Raw genomic sequence first — 12,471 nt, forward strand, 5'->3', positions numbered from 1 at the left:
TGCCAACTATTATGAATGGGAAACTGCTGCTGAGCTAATGAAAAAAAGAACAAAAAAAAGAGAGAACTCACTTTTTTTTTTCATCCGCCATCCAAGAATAATTAACCGCGGGCAGGCCTTCTGGTGAGGGTGGAGAAAGCCACAAGACACTTGACTAACATCTCACCGCAAAGGAGGACAGCGACACACAAAGAGGGGGGGAGAATAGGAGCAACAAAAGGAGGTTTATAGGGGGACAAAGTAGACTTCTCAGTTACTTTAAGCTGTGAAAAGAGAAGCTAAAGGTGGCGTTTTAAAAAAAAAACAAAAACGGTAACTGTTTTAAAGGAAGGAATGCAACATCAAGTCAAAATGCCCATAAAATCCTAGTTAGCTATTGATGCAGAATAAATGCATAAAATGATTTCAGTGAACAGACTTTTAACTTTTTAGCAGCAGGGTGTTTGGCTTCAGTACGTGTACTGTATCAGTTAATCAAGAAAAAGTTAGTTCAGCTTAATTTAGATTCATTAATCATCATTTACGAAGCCAAAAATGTCAAACGTTTCTTATTCCCAGCTTTCAGCCTGAGTATTTTTTTGCTTGAATCTTAATCTACTAGTCAGGCAAAAACCATAAAAGAAAGATTTGCTTTTGGATCTGAGAAGCTTAAGACCAGGCGTTTTGACATATAATAAAAAAGAATCAGTCAAAAAAAATGAAAACAATAATTTCTTCCAGCCCTACTGTCCTGTCCTGTACTGAACTGTATGCATCTCCCACAGCCTGCTCCCATGTAGGCAGGATGACATGATGGAAAGAGCAGAATGGGGGCCAGATGTATGTTTATATATAGGACCTGACAAGGATACAGAGCACGACACCAGGCAGAGGCTTTACATATCACATGCACATTATCACGTACACCATATCCTATAGTGATAAGGTCTGTATGTACAGTATGTTTAGCAAAAAAAAAAAGAAAACCTGGTAACGATGCACGGTGGATAGAGCTTTGTCAAACCGGACGGATTAATGCTGGAAGAAGGTGCAGAGGCTAATTACAGGAGTTAGTGTGTGTAATCAAAGAAGAAGCACTTTAAAGTCTCAGTTTTAGTTCTTTAGTTGTATTTTTTGTGTGTGTTTTGCTTCCCTCGCTGAGAAGCCCTAAAGTGCCGGCTTTTATTTTAATCCTTCAGACGCCGCCCTGTAGCCAAGAACAGCAATAGTTTTGTTTTACCTTCAACCTTTGTCGAGTTCGGCGTCTTGTATGCCGCAAACATCGCCCGAAGGCTGACAAAGCATTCACTGTTTTTAGGCAAATGCTCAAAACAAAACGCGGTTTCCCCATTATGGCGATCAAAGCGCCGTTATCGACGATCAACATATTCTCACCCAAACACAGAGAGGAGAAGAATGCCCCATTGACTGATACTGCCTGCTAGGCTGGTTGCGCTGATCTCCTGAAGAAAAGATCAGTGTCGCTGGTGGACCCCACACTCCTCCCAACTGCCTCCCCTCTCTTTGCCTTCTTCCTGCTATATATGTCTCAATACTTGTGGGTTCTTAGAAAGGGGGAGCTGAAGAAGGCTGCATGTGTGTAAGTGTATTGTTGAGGTGCTGCCTAGGGAGACTATCCCATGCTGGCGGTGTGTGTGTGTGTGTGTGTGTGTGTGTGTGTGTGTGTGTGTGTGTGTGTGTGTGTGTGTGTGTGTGAGTGATGGTGGTGGGGGGAGCTGAAAAGACGGAGCCGTCACCTGCCAGACTGCTGGAATGTTAATGCCACGGCTCTGATAATTGGATTTTGTACACACCGTCTGTGAGGAACGTCCAGCAACTTTCCCCCTCTTATTGTTCAACCCAGCCCCGGACCCTCAATAGAGCTTGTCTATGTTTATACAAGCACTCACGTCTCAATAAAGACTGTTTACAATGTGTGTGTGTGTGAGTGAGTGCGGTGTTGGACTTCTGAATCACAGAGCAATTGTGTGTGACGGGTGGGGGGGGAGAGACTGTAAATGAAAACAAGTCGGTGTCAGATTATCAAAATGTGGCAAACATTTAAGATATTAAGAGATTTGTTAGGGCTTAAAATCCGATTTTTCAAGATTTTCCTGGTGTTGCAGAAAGATTTTCTCGGATTAAAGCTTTTCTTTTTTCAAACCTCATAGATGAACTTGCCACTAACTATTCATCAAATCACTCTAGCACCATTCCTGATCCACATGTCAAGTCGAAGGTAGACACACCCACTCTGAGGTCAAAGGTGGAGAGGAAGCGCTTCCTATTGGCGAAGTGTGTGTGAGGCGTACATGATCTCAGATCATTAGGGAAGTTATGGCTCTTGTTTGCATTGGGGAGGTGGGGTGGGGGGTGAGCCTGGATTCAGGCCGGGAGCTGTGACGCACTGGTTTCCCCCTCCGTGGCCTCCCGTGCTATTTCCACCCAGGCTGCAGCGGCTTGATCTGGTTAAACGTCTCGGCTGCACTGACCTGAATTCCTCGTATTCACCTCAGAAGACCCATGCCTTAGCCAGCCAACGATCCAGCCATATTCTTTCCCCGCAGCAAGTGTGTAAACGTTCCTTCCTGTACATAGAGAAGCTATGTTTAAAAAAAAAAAAGTTATCCTATTTCCAGCTTAATTCTTCGGAGCAGAACTGCTAGGAACAATGACAGCGGTTTTTCTTTTGGCAGAGTGACTTGTTGTGATTAGATAAACAGCCTCTAATTGTATTTAATCTGTGTTAAAATAAGGCATTTGGAACAATTACTTTGGTATGTTTACCAAACAGCTGTTGTATGGATCCTTTCTCCTTTTTTTTTTTTCTTTCCACATCTTTCTAAGATATAATGGATTTGGTTCACCTCATTGATTAGTGGGGAAAATAAGATAGGCGCTACATTAACTTACGCATGGGTTTGTTTTCAGGCTTCAACTGTTACAGAAATAAAAGCACAAAAATCTATTTAGTTTGGGTAAGATTTCATTAAATTTAAATGGCTTTTAGTTAAGGTCCTGGTTTTCCATTTTGTGTCATTTCGAGAGTGTTCCTCTTTTAGAAAAGACAGTTGGTTATCTAAAGCATAGTATTTATAAATTTACAGGGTTATTCTCACATATGTACAATTTGTGAATTAACTTGCTTAAGATATTGGCTCCAGAAAAGAAAAGAAAAGAAAGAGTTATAATAATATTCTTAAAATGTCTCACCATGTGTACAAAGACAGAAGCTTATTGCTGCAGGTAGGAGCCCTTCATTTCCCTCCACTGTTTTGCTCTTTTTCCCTTTAACCTAGCAGTAGTATACTGTTGCATAAACAATGGTCCTGGCAGCCACCTTTGGGCTGTTGTAGCCTTCCACAGGGCTGAACTCTGGCCAAGTGGATGTTGTTGCCGAAGACGGCCCAAAAGCCAAACACACAAGGCAACCGGAGGCATCCGTTCCAAGAGGCTTGCAGTCGGCAGCCAATACGAGGGGACAGTAGCATTTGACAGCTCTTGGGTTGTGTGAAGGAACTTGACTTTGAAATTTAAACAGAGTGGAATGATTTGGCCACTGCCCACAAAGTGACGCATTCCCTGCAAATGTCACAACTTAAATGAAACGTGAACCACTCTTTGGAGTGTGGGTGAAGTGCTTGTTTGTGTGTGCGCTGTGTGAATTGACATGCTGCTTGTGTTTAGTATTCATAATGAGGTGTTGCAAAATGCATGCTCTCTGCATATCTCGCTCGACTCACCCACCACCTGTATAAACAACAGTGCTATTGCGAAACGGTTCCAAGGAAAGACTCTTCCCGGGCTTGTCAGAATGAGGTCAGCGAACACTACTCTTTTTCTCTCTCGTTTTCCTCGTTCTCCCTGCCTCGCTCGACCCTGCTCTCTTAGTTGTTCTTTGTCCTTGTAGAGCACAGGAGGAATAAGGCCACTGGATCATCCTCAAGGCAGCTCTATCCACACACAGACTGTAAATGCATACTGCTGGGTGGAGATGCTCAATTATTTCCATAGTACATCTAATGACAGGACATTATTGTGCAACAAATGGGAATTTTAGTAGTTACAAAAGAAAAGTATTTAAGTAGCTAAAGGCAGAATTTACTTGGAGGACCCTTGGATCGTCTTGTAATGAGGATGGGAGGGTCACTTTATCCAAATTCTCACAGCATTACATCATCTGACCCCCCCCCCGATCATTTTACCCTGTCGCTGCACAAAAGCATGCTCAGGGACGTAAGAGGAGTTCACATGTATCATATGCTTGAAGTTGAGGAAGCAGCTAATCGCACCGCCCCAACCAAACGCCGTGCTCCCAGAGGCACTGGTGGCGGACCGCGTCGTGTCTGGAACGCTGTAACAGGATCTCCAGAGAGGAGCACAAAATGGGTGCTTTGTGTCCAAGATTTGTCCAGACAAACTCCGATAAGGAAACCCAACAAGGGCGAGCCAAAGGAGCAGCCTCTGTGACTTGGGCAAATAACCTTTAATCTAGGTCATGCAGCCAGATAGCGTCCACGGCAGCGATAGCCTAACTGCCAGTGGTGATGTTAGCGCTGATGGGAGCAATAAAGAAAAGGTTAATGTGGCCCTTCCTATGATGGCTCATAAAAGTTTTGTTTTTAATGTAAATACAATTTCTCATGTGCCATTAGGCTAAATGGGAAGCTGACCTAATTATTAATGAGTTCTCCATTTGGTCAAAGTTGGGGTCGATTCCTCATATGGTCGTGCATAAAGTGTCTTTGGGAACGATGCAGCTGGTGGCATTTTTAAGAACCTCCTACACATTATTTTCAGAAAGGGCCAAACCTTAAACAAATACTGTTTGGTTAGTTCTGCACGTTGTGGCATTGGACTGATTGCAGCGGTGGCCCCGCTGAGACCAATTCTCTTGGCAGTCATAACAAGACCCATACACGTCTCCCCCCATAACTGCGGCCAGCCCCTGGGGCTGTGTCAGTCTCCTTCTGCCCACATCTCCATGCACGTCCCAAAACGATCTACAGGGGAGGAGGTGGGGGGGCAGAACTGGTTCTGCTACACGGACCATATGTGTCGGCAGACCACAAAACGCTGAAGCCATTACTTGGCCCACTCTTGAAATTGAAAGCAGGAGCCAGTAACAGCAGCAGCAACAGCAGCAGCAAGAGCTAGTTTTGGCTGAGTGTATGGGGGCAGTGTTGGGAAAGCCCAGTCAGATGGTAGTGCTCATGCTGACTTGTTGACGGCAGCAGGCTGCAGACGGCTAATGTCTTGTTGTCATAGTGCCAGCTCCTCCCTCTCATGACTTCTCAGTGATGACGCTTGTCTGCTTCTCTCTGTTTCAAATTTGCTAATGCGTCTACATGTGTGTATGGTTATTGAATCCCTGAAACGGGCTAATAGAGATCTGCTAACAGTGCCTTTTGGATGCTGTAACAGTTCAATAGCAGACTTTTATAGGGGAAAAAAATAAATATAACAGAATATACGCGCAAGTGGGGTTGCCATGTTTAGCAGGACTGGTTCCAGTATTTTCCCGCAGTCATTCCAGCTAGAAATGGAAGCTTACCGAGTACAAGATTGCATTACACGCGCTGAAAAAGAGTATTTAAGCAACTCTCCAAGCAGCTCTTATATTAATGATGAAAAATCGCACAACAGCTGCCAAGTAATTCTGCTCTTGCGCTTGGCATTTAAAAAAAAAAAAAGAAAGAACAATATCTTTTCAGCATTAGTTAGCGGTCCCCCCTTTTTCTTAAATGTTCATGCTGCTGTGTACCGCACGTATCTAATGCATTAGTTCAGGGTATTGTTTTACTACCGCATACATTATGCATTGTAATTGTTGGTAATTTATGTACAAGACAGGATGATTTGTGGGAAATTTGCTTTTTTGAAATTTCTCATGTGAAAGACGCTGCGCTTGAGGCAGCTGGTTGATTTTATTAGTGATTTATTGCTCGCAGTTGGGTTTGTGCTTGAACATTAACAGGCTTTTTATTCACTGCGCTGTCTTTGCATCTGCATGCATGTTTGTCCTCCATTCTTGACTTAATTCCCATCAGCTGAGTTATGGTTCACTTACTCAACTGGGCCTCGTCCGGTGCCACTTGGTTTTAGGTATCATCTCGAGGCACCATGTTGGGGACGTAACACTGACGGACAAAATAACAGCCTTCTCCTCCCCCACTGATGCCTTTTTAGAGGTGGCACCCAGTTCTGTTGTGTGTGGCGTTTTGTAATGCATTTATTTATTTCTTTATTTGCTCAAACGGCGGGTGTTCGCAGGATAAGGGCTCACGCAGAAGACTTATCTTCAAGCGCGCGTCTGTCATCTGCCGCCGCAGACAGAGTGTTCTTTCATTCGCTCGAGTGAATGAGGGTTCACAGAGATTTAAGGGCCAGCATTGTTTGTGCTCTGCGATGCTTAATCACTTTTGATTGGACACCATATTAAAACTTGGGCTCTAGAAGGGAGAGAGGCTCTTCGTCTAGGACAAGTACCCGTGCTCCACAAGGGGAAAAAAAAAAAAAAGGAGGAGCGCCGCCGCCTTGCTGGGTGGATGACGAGGACAAAGACACGCTGACAGAGTAAAGCCAAGAGATGGATGAGATGAAGATAGATGAGAGCGAAGGTCTTAAGCAAAGTGAAAGTTAACACTAAGTTAACAGTGCTACTTGCATAAGGCTTGCTGATTTTGTTCATCGAAAAATGCACGTGTTCAGCATTTGCAGCAGTTTTCAGCAATGAGTGTTTTGCAACAGTAGCATTAGAGGTTCTGCAGCTTTGCTTCCAGCGCCTTATCTTTGCTTGAGCTCAGCGAGTAAAGATGTCGACTTATTCCTAAAGTGCTTCACTTTCCCACACAGCCCCTGCACTCCATTTCACTGCAGCACTGATTACACGTAGTGTTTACATATTCCATAGAGCACTGTGACAGAGATAAACCTCTCCTGATGCTTATCCCCTGGCCACAATGTGGAAACCACTAAGATATAATGTAAACCAAAAGTCGCAGCTGCCCTTTCATGTCTCAAGTGCCAGTTCTGCGTGCTGAGCTAGACTTTTGAGAGCTTGGCTTTAAGTGGCATTGGTTAAATTGAAGTTAAAACCATCATACTTTTTTTTGTCCTCCTTCTTTTTCTTCTTCTCCCTGGAAAGCTGCTTTCATAAGTGCATTTTCAGTCTTTTCACGTGGCATCGCTCAGAAATACAAGTATGGAGGTGTTTCAACTTAAAAGGTATTGCATTAAACATTTTAAACGTTTAGCCAGCTCCTTTTGCTTTATAATCAGATGTGAAAAGTTTGAGCCGCTCGTTCTGGTAAAGAACAGTGTTTGACATGCATCGTTTAGAGATTTGGGAGTGAATATTTGTGGCTAGGGATATGCATTTGATATGAAATGTGATTAATGATGCACACATCAGCGCAAGAGGGGAGTGTTCGCCATAAAGTAGGTTGTGGGATTATACAGAGGGCTGCACTCAGAGGACGTCTTGCCATTAATTGGCCTGTCTCTCCTGTGGCTCCAAGTATTGCTGTCGCTCTCCTCAGCAGACTGCAGTTTGTACACGTTATCACTCTTGAGGTCCTTCGCAGTAAATGTGTCACAGGGAAATTGTGCTGGCCTAAAAATACCCTCGCATCGTCTTGAATATGGAATTCTGAGTGTCTCAGGGCTCTCAGGACCCGGCGCCGTATTAGTCCGTATAGTCAGCGATGAAACCGCTGCTGGAATCATCAGCTCATTAAAGGATCTTTCCATCTTCTTGAATTCAAGAAGCTTTGCATTCAAAGATTCCATTTAAACATTCATTCATAGTTGACATAAACGTGCCTCATATCCTTTACAGTTGGACTCCTGCATGTAGGGCTCGCCTCACCACCCTCTCACAGTCAGACACCAAGGGTAGACTTTAGAGAAGATGCTATGCCACAGTTGCCTGTGCTAACTAAGAGAAATGATATTGCAATCTTCTTTAATGATAGTGCTCTATGGCCGGTTTGTTATGTACCTCAGATCTTCTTTACGTGAACACCTCCATAGTCAAATAACTCTACAGTGAGTCTTAAACGGTCGTCGCTTGAACTTAAATGTGTAAAGGTGAATTTTCTCTTCACAGCTTTGACAGACTTGTGTACTCTTTGCTTTGCACTGACTCTAAGTTGTCCTCATAAATCTAATACTAATCCACCAAGTGCGAGCTCATCCCTCTTAATTTGTTTGCCCGCTTTACATCCATGGAGATGTTCTCCAGTGACATCTAAGCCATCACGTTGACAACCCCTAGTGGCGTCTAATACTCTGACTGATTCTCTTCTATAGCTGCTTTGATGCTCCCTTTTATTATGTTGGATGGGGCTATTTTTTCCCCTCCTCTTGTTTACGAAAGAGGCCCTGATAAGGCCTTCAGTGCACAAAGCTGAACTTGCAGTCTGCTGCTTGGCCACTTGGGCAAAGCTGAGGCCTACTTTAATCAAGACATTAGAATGACCCACTTCATCTTATGCTAATTTGTTTTTTTTTTTTCGGTTTTTGTGGGGAAAATTAGCTCAGATTGACTCTGAAGAAATGTTTTTGGTCTGTTTAATAAGCTTATATCAAAGTAATAAATGTGCATTGAAGCAGGCTATGTAGACTTAATTCCTCTGTGTCTTTCTGCCGTTATATACCAGGAACCCTGTTTCTCTAACTCTGTCACTGCATTGAATATTTTTGCTTCGCTATTTGTGTGAAAGCAGGCGTAAGCTGGTGTAAAGCATAGAAGTGGCCCTTTTACAAGGTGCTAATGGACTGCTAGTTCTTGAGGAAAAGCAAAGTGACCGATTCATTAATACCAGTGTTTACTACCTGTTGCCCTTTGACCTCTGTCAGTCATGGTGAACTCAAATACAAGTTGTTGTTGTTCCAGCTTAAGCACCGTGTTTGTCTTTATTGACATGTTGAGTCAAATCTCCAAATGTTTGTCATCACATATCTGTATCAAAAGGAAAAGTGGCACGTTATTATAACATCTCAAATAATCTGAATGACTGACCTTAAACTTTTCTGTGAAAGTGTCAGAAAAGTTTCTTTTTTTAGGCTGGACAAGCATGTTAAATTGGAGCCATGCCATGCGGATAATAGATTGGATTTTGAGTGACATCACCAGCTTCTTAAAGAAAATAAACAGATCTCTTCCCTTTATAACCGGAAAGGTTGTGGGCACAAGATCCAAAAAGCTAAATCATAAGCCCAGAATAAGGCTGTAAAATACACAAGCAATGGCAACGATATGCTACATAAGCTAACTAATGCTGATCTCAGAATCAAAACAGTCTGCTGGTCTCCTGTGCTCTCTGTTGCACTGTGTTTGTTTTGGAGCTGAGCAGAACAGCAGAGAGCAGAGGAGAACAGCAGAGACATGGGCTAGGTAAATGAAATATTAAATGCTAATAAATGAATTGTTTGATAAATATAACGTAATATGTTTGTTTTTCTTTTGCTTTCTGGGGGATCAGGTTTTTGGGTCATTTTTCTTTCACTTTCACTCTTGTCTTTTTATAAACATTGGGATTGGCAACTTTGGAAAAGAAAAAAAAATGAGGCACTGACATGAGTGCGTGGCCAAACCTGCTACCAAAACACTGAATGGAGAGGCTCAGATGACAACACAAAGAAAGTGACTACATTCTCTCCTAAGCATGCCATTACTCCTCTAAATCTCTGCAAAGGAAAGAGTTGTTACGTCTATATTAATGTTTGACTTGTAGGACCTTTGTGATCTTTTTTTCTTCCAATATGTTATGTAACATTATTATGTGATATCACGTCAGACTATAACCTTAGTTGAGGATGAGTGTTAATGAGTCAGTGCCTTTCACACAGTAAAAGTTAATATTTACCAAGAAAGTTGTATTTGTTCCACTTCTATCAAACTTGGATTAAAGTGTGCAAGCCTTGTGAATGTATTCCTTGAAAATGTTTCGTGGCCGAACTGTCCATGTAAGGCAGCTTTTGTAGTCTCCCTTCTTTCCAGCAATCATCCTCAGATGTATTTACTCAGGCTTGTTGTCTTTATGATTTCCTCTGGTGAAATGTTCGTAAATAGCGGTGGATAAAACGAGCGGTGATTTAGTGACCTCGTCACAATGCGCCCCGCTCCAACGGCCGCTTCCTACCTTTGTGTGGTCGAGGGCTCAGGGGTGCGGCAGCGGATACATGGCCCGAATCCCGGCAGGCTCCGAGGAGGGAAGGAAACCTGGTGTCAAAGGCGATCGCATGCCGCTTCTGTTATCCGAGCAACAGACACTAGCGGTTTGACTCTGCCGCAGATTGAATGCCCGGCTGAGATACTGTTGAATGGATGTATGATACGTTTGGCAACGCGTTTTTAGATATAACAAGTTTTTTGCGTTAATTGGAAACTTAAAATACGGCATTTCTCCAAAATGAAAGCAGCAATAGCAACAAGAGGGCAGAGTCCAGTGAAAAGCTTGTTGCATGTGGACTGCTACTGCATGATTTCTTTCTCCTGCTCCGCTCAGTACAGGCCTCTCCTGTAACCTTGAGAGAAGCCTGCGCAGGCCCCAAGTTCAACGAGTGCATGAGGCATATTTTCGCTGAGCGTGCTTGGACCGCCCCACTAAACCCCTCGACCGCCCCCACCCCCACCCGCCCCTCCCTCCTCACCATACATACAGCTTTTTTTTCCTCTCCTCCTCCTAAAGAGGACTCCCTGTAGGCCTTGCCTTTCACGGCGGCTGCAAAGGAAATATATTATGTGTAAAAAGAATTCCATATGGTGTCATATGATCTGTGTAATTCTCCCTGAAATGATAAAAAAAAAAAAAGTCACCTTGCACTCACAATTGTGTCCCTTGTGAAAAGTTCTGTAGCTTCTATACTGCCCTGAAACATTCAGTCAACTTTTTTCAACCAGTCAAAGCAAGTTTTTTAACATTTAATATATATTATACAACAATTAATGGTGACAAACAAGAGGAACTGCTAACAGTGATGTATTATTCAATAACAAAGTACCTGCTGGAAAGCAGCAGCTTAACCTGCTCAGCAGGGAGTTACTTGGGACCTGCTCAGTTTGATTTGATAACAAAAGCAAAACAGAAAAAAAAAGCTATGCTTCCTTCTTCCTTGATAAACACCTGCAAATCAGTTGCAGCCAGTTTTCTGGAGGTGTGGCTGAAATCAGCTGTTATAGTTTACAGTGAGGCTGGCTGTGTTGGCTGAAGGGGGAGAGTCTGTGGCAGTCCTACGGGTAGGCTGTTCCAGGTAAGCCTTGCCAAGTTCAAGTGGCTTGGACCAAGCCCCACACCACAAATGGGAAGTGTTTCTGCAGGGCTGCCAACCTTGCTCGAGCTGCGACTGCAACAAGTCTGTTGTGCCGTCAGTGTCAGCAAAGAGATAGTGTTTTCTACATGCACATGCACATTCAAGCAGGCCCTCAGGAGGAAAAAAAAACGTTGGCAAGGTCGAGTGTATATATGTAGATGCTTGCCAGGAGGAGGATTACAGAGTCTGCTCCAATGGTGGCCCTTTGATATTCCTTCCAGTTCCCATGATGCAACTGTGGCTAGTGTCAGGAGATAATTTTTTTATGACCTTTAAAGAGATTCCACAGCAAATTAGGTGCAATTACAGTTTGGAATAACTAAAATTCTTAAATAACTGTAGGCATAATATGGCATTAGTTTCTGTTTGTAATTTTTACCTTTTTAATTAGAATAAAATGATGAATTTGCAAGTTGATGATTCACCATATGCATTCGGTCTGACTAATTGTTAAAAAAAAGGACGGATGAAAGGCAAAATGAGGACACCGAGGAGTTTGTAGGACCCCAGATAGTGAAAACACCTTGAGGAAAACTTTCTGTGAATATAAAAACCACTTCATCAGCAATTATGAGGTAAAATGGGAAATGCTTGTGAGTGTGTGCACACTTTAGCCTGTTTTGTGTGTGAGTGCAGTTGTGTGCAGTTGTGATGGAATGATAGAGTTAAGTCAAATGCAAATACGATCACGTTTCCAAAACTTGCTGCTCTTAAAAAAACATAAAGAAAACAGCCACGCTTGCCTTCCTAAGCTGAGCTATAGGGCACTAAAGACGATACCTCTTCTCCGCACCAGCTTGCAGAATTTACCCCAACCCTGATTGCCCTCTCACCCACCCCTGATCTCAGTTAGTGAACTTTTGGCATCTCAGATAAAGTGGGAAAAAAACAAAACATGCTTGCACAAGTGGAAAGCAAGGGTTGCAGGAGCTGGCTGCAAGGCGAGTGTAAAGGCCCCTGTGGAGTGGCCCTGAGGGGACAAATGCTAGCAGGCTGAGGAAGTGGAGGAAGGAGTGCTGGGAGGCTTGTACAGGGTGGTGGGAGGCGGGTGGGTTACAAAGAAAAGCGGCAAAAGGGGAATTCCTGTTCCTGAACTGAAAAGTGATGGAAAATGTGACTGCTAGATCTTGCTCATGCTGCTCCATGTCAAAACAGCCGAGTGCTGCCGTCATC

General features: G+C 43.4%; 1 protein-coding gene across 5 annotated transcripts in view; it reads left to right on the top strand.

Moving 5' to 3' along the window:
* LOC146675179 (nuclear factor 1 B-type-like) overlaps nucleotides 1-12,471 on the top strand; it is a 59,451-nt gene that overhangs the window by 14,412 nt on the left and 32,568 nt on the right. The window lies entirely within an intron of this gene.

This window comes from Rhamphochromis longiceps, linkage group LG3 (assembly GCF_057381845.1).
Source record: "Rhamphochromis longiceps isolate RC_006_pf linkage group LG3, R_longiceps_female_GT1.1, whole genome shotgun sequence".
Lineage (NCBI taxonomy): Eukaryota > Metazoa > Chordata > Actinopteri > Cichliformes > Cichlidae > Rhamphochromis > Rhamphochromis longiceps.